The sequence below is a fragment of the Coregonus clupeaformis genome, chromosome 34 (genome assembly GCF_020615455.1).
Source record: "Coregonus clupeaformis isolate EN_2021a chromosome 34, ASM2061545v1, whole genome shotgun sequence".
Lineage (NCBI taxonomy): Eukaryota > Metazoa > Chordata > Actinopteri > Salmoniformes > Salmonidae > Coregonus > Coregonus clupeaformis.
The window spans coordinates 37,629,042-37,634,230 of NC_059225.1; the positions used below are offsets into that span (position 1 = coordinate 37,629,042).

Sequence of the window (5,189 nt, forward strand, 5' to 3'; positions counted from 1 at the left end):
TCCCAATCAGAGACAACCAGCAACAGCTGACACTCGTTGCCTCTGATTGGGAGCCACTCTGGCCAACATAGAAATACCACAACTAGAACTCCCACACAGAACATAAACACATAGACTCTACACACCCTGGCTCAACATAAAAGAGTCCCTAGAGCCAGGGCGTGACAGTGGCCTAACAGTGAAATGATTACTTACAGGCCCTTCCCAATAATGCAGAGATAGAAAATAGACAAATTATAGAGAAGTAAAACACGTAATAATAAAAGTAATAATATACACAATGAGTAACGATAACTTGGCTATTTACAACGGGTACCAGTACCGAGTCGATATGCAGGGGTACAAGGTCATTGAGGTAGATATGTACTGTACATTTAACTAGGAAAAGTGACAGATAGCAAACGGTAGCAGAAGCGTATGTGATGAGTAAAAAAAGTGAACGCAAAAAGGGAGTGGGACTGGGATGAGGACAGTGAAGAGGAAAAATAAAAACAGGAAAAGCTGGAGAAAAGGAAGGAGGAGAAAAGGGTGAGAGGTGGAGAAGAAGAGAGCCGAGGATGAACAGAGTGAGAACAAAAAGGAAGAGCAGATCGCAATAGAGACAGAACGGAGGGACTGGGATGAGGGCAGTGAAGATGGAGAGATTGTGGAAGCGAAATTGAAGAAGAAGAAAAAGAGCTGGAGAAAAGGGCGAGAGAGGAGAAGCTGGAAGCAGAGAGCTGGAGGAAGAAGGAGGATTTGAGGAAGGAGGAGAAACACCCGGAGCAGGTGAGGCTGGAATCCCAGGAGAAAGAGGAGCACAGGAAGTAAGCAGAGGCAACCAGAATGGAAGAGCAGCATAACCAGCGGGCTGATTTCTTCAGTGATTTGAGGGAGGCGGCGGCGCAGGAGCGTCTGAGGGAGTTGGAGGAGAACAGGAGACCGGAGTATGCCACCAAGAGGGGCTTACAGATGTTTCATAATCTAGTTGTCAAGAGGACAACACACAAGGCCCCAGGAAGAGTCAGCGCAAGAAGAGAGTTCAGATGAGGACACTGCCTCTGAATGGGAGAAGCAGTGGGAGGAGGAAAAGAGGAAGGAGAAGCAGAGGAAGGAAGAAAATAGGGAGAGTAGAGGATAAGATGGAGATGGCCAAGAAGCAGGAGAGAAGCATTAGAGATTATACAAAGGTTTTCAATCAAGATCCACTCTCGGCACAGTCGACTCAGGTATGTGTCAAAATACAAACATATTACCTATTGCCATTACTTTAATATCAAGCATTCATGAATGGAATAAAAAATATATATATTCCAAACAAAATGTGTCTGTGTTTTCCTTCATATCTGTGAACTAAGAAATGACTAAGACATTTACTGACACTCAACCAGATTAAACCCACAACACAGAAACAGCGGTGTTTGTCAGACCATGAGACCATAACTATTATGACCCCTCTGTGGAAAGATTACTCTCTCACGAACGCGATGGTGTTCTCCGTTTTGCTCTACGACCCCCACAAGCGTCACGGGTCTCGTCTGAAGTCGCCGGTACAGCCGATCTGCCAACTTCTGTCTGTAGCGTCCGAACACTTTGGGCTACACACTAATATGACCACTCTATGGAAAGGTCAGTCTCTCACGAACATGTCGGTTGTTTTGCTCTAGGACGCCCACAAGCCTCACAAGACTAGTATGACGTTAGCATGGAACCAGTTTAAAAACTCAATGCCAGTATTTATGGAGATATTTTAGGCACTAAACTAAGGGGTCAAATGTTTTATTTTTTATATAGTTTGCTGATCTTGCTTGTATCTCTCAGATATATGACAGACACTTCAGAACAAACTTCCTTTAGATAATTTTTTGGACTATCTGTTTATCCATGTATGAAGCTGTTATTCAATGCGTTTCTATAGGCTAATAGCATTAAGGTCAAATTCAATGTTCCATCAAATAATGTTTTGACATTTTCTTATACCTTAAGGGGTCCTAAAATTCCAACTCAAATAGCTAAATGATCCTTGGTATGACCACCTTAAAACAATTCCATATGTTAGCTTAGTAAGGAATAATATGCAGTTACTAACAGGATACAAAAAGAAACTTCTTTCTTCGTCCATTTTGTAGACATGCAAAACAAACAGTAATCGTGTCTCTTTATTTTGAGAAATGACAATAAATATGAAGACATAATACTATGAAAAAACTAAACATATGACTGTTGGGAGGTCTAGTTTAATTACATAGGTATTTATTTCACCCCCTCATATATACAAACACACACCTTCAGCTTTCCTCCATCACCTCTCTGTTTGTTTTCTGTCCCACAAAACACTTTCCTGTTTCTTTGAACTTGAACCTAAAAAGACACAATGGGAGTGAAAAATACATGTCATGTTTAGTTTGGTTAATGACATGTTAAGGTGATGTGTATTTGATTTAAGACAAATCACATTGGCTTTCAAACTAGAATGAAGAAAATACACATACATTCTATACTAAGATTACAACAAAGTCTTAACACATTTTAGTCAACAACAAAAGTTCAGGGTATACCATCCAATGATGGGCAATGGGGTTGACATTATCTAATCTAGTGAACTATACCTTGGCTCCCTCCAGTATGTGTGGGTCTTTCTGGAGAGCATTATTCAGGCCTTCCTCGGACGTGTAACCGATCCAGCAGAAGCCTCTGTGGAAGCCTGTCTCTTTGTCCTGTTAGAAGACATACATTGTAAGTCAAGATGGAGGTTGTGATATAGGCCAAATGAGATAGACATTGTGATATTAGTGGGCTCACAGGTTTCTCAATCATTAAACAATCTGTTGAGGCCGGTGTACTTACAAAGGGAATGAGGCATTTCTTGACTTGACCGAACTGCCCAAAGTACTCATTCATCTCCTCTGAAAGAAAATACCAATAAGGAACGCACATATGAAAGTACATTGAAGAATCCACATATTCATTATGGCAAAAAAAATAGAACATTCAGTGCCTTCAGAAAGTATTCACACGCCTTGATTTCTTCCATATCTTGTGTTACAGCCTGAATTAAAAATTTGATTCAATATGAAAAATGTATGCACTCACTAACTGTAAGTCGCTCTGGATAAGAGCGTCTGCTAAATGACTAAAATGTAAATGTAAATTACACGTTCTACCACTGTAGTTAGCTAACTAACTTAGTAAAGCAAAGTCTACAGTGTAACCGTACACACACACACAATGCTGATAGTTAATTTGTCTGATTAATCAGAGACTGTAAAAGCTACACAGTTCATTGTGTATTAGCTAGAGTCTGATTAATCAGACAGTTACCTACAGTAGCCATCTCATTGACATGCAAAACCCACATCATTAGCCTACAATAAGCCTGATAATTTAGCAATCGATACAATAAATACCAAATGAGTACTGATGCAAAAATAGAGGCAGAGAAACGCTGGTTGAGATGAAAGCCGCACACATGGCTAGCGACCATTGTCAAGGCAGCACTCACAACATGATGTAAAGGCGCCCACAAAAGTTCACAACCTAACAAAATTGCCAACATATATTAATTCTAATTCCAATAAAAACCATGCTTACTACTTGCAAGGGTCCATGGTATTTTAGACACAAACACCTCGAAAATCTTCTTCGACGACCCTGACATATTATATCCTTGGAACTCGAGCTACCTCTGACCCGAGTCACGTGACACACACCGGTGTTGGTTTTTACAAAAAAAATAATTAAATAAGGACTTAAAATCACAAAGTTCAGCTTTATTTGACAAATTAAAAACAAACTTAATAAATATTTAACAAAATGCTGTTTTGCAATGTTTTGCTTACTTGTAAAACAAATAAAAATAATAGTTGAAAGGTCATTTTAGTGTTGGCAAAGATGGCAGCCTCCATAGAATAGTATGGGGGAAGATCCATTTAGAACTTGTTCAAATTCTGCAATCGAAGAAATCCTCCACCTGACTTCAGCGATGTCATTGACTTCTCGAAAATTGTCAAACATGGGAAAGTGAGTGTTTCCAATATAGCTTACAACGAATATTTGTAATGTTAATGTAAACAGAGGAACTCCACCTCTCCTAATGCTAACGTAATTGGCTAGCTAGCTACTTGCAGGCTTCGCTAACTAGCTACTAGTTCTACAATATTGACACTGTCAGAGTTTGCCTACAGATATACATTGAACATGTAAAAAGTGAATTCATGTGCTATAAAACATAGTCATGCCAACTTCTGGATAAATTGCAGTGCATTACATGTGGAACAAGTTTACACAGCCACCCACCTTTGCCTCGGCATGTCACTCGCATTGATTGGGTGATTGTTTGTTTGGTTGGTTGATTGAGGAGTCTTCTTCTTTGGGATTTGGTTGGTGGATCGCATCCATCTTTTAGGTGCATACACTGCCACCTACTGTACTGGTGTGAGGCCATTCACGGCATACCTACATTATATTCTTAGATACAATAATACAAAATTGGGAAAAGAAAAATTACCCTACCACCTATTAGCCCTCTCTAAAAAACCCACCACCCATTCCATTATTCAACCCAACCTAGTCCTACTTCAGACCAACGGTCTGAGAGGACATATCACTACCACTCAACACCCTGCAGCTGTTCTGCAGTAAATTATCGCAATCCCAAGTACTAATTTATGCAGTACAATTAACAACCATGGCTATAAATGCTAAAAAGCCCACCTTAATGAAGCACATATTGTTCCATCACTCTCTCTTGATCACTGCCTACTCACAGGAATCCTTTCAGGAACCCTCACCCTGTACCCATCTTCCTCTACCACTCTCTTCACTGCTTCGGCATACGGCACTTTCTGTACTACTCTAACCCTGGCAACCTCAATCTGCCTTTCTCTTACCGGACTCCTCCAATCTCCAGCCCCATGATCACCCCCACAACTAACACACACAACGTTCTCCTCTGGTACCACACATTCCTTCGTCTCATGCCCTCCTGCACACTTCTCACATCTAGTATTATCCCGCCTACACACTGCTGCAATATGCCCATAACCTTGACACCTAAAACACCGTAATATTTTCGGAACATAAACTCTCACGGGATAACTGACACTTCCTACCTTGACCATATCTGGTAATGACTCTGCATCAAAACTCAGCATGACGGATAATGTCTCCTCTGTTTCCCCACCGGATCTACGTCTCATCAAGCGGCGGCG

The 5,189-nt window shown here is 40.7% G+C and overlaps 1 pseudogene; it reads right to left on the reverse strand.

Annotated features, from left to right (window-relative positions):
* Positions 1-2,120: 2,120 nt before the first annotated feature.
* LOC121539641 lies at positions 2,121-3,678 on the reverse strand (annotated as a pseudogene).
* Between the last annotated feature and the right edge of the window lie 1,511 nt (positions 3,679-5,189).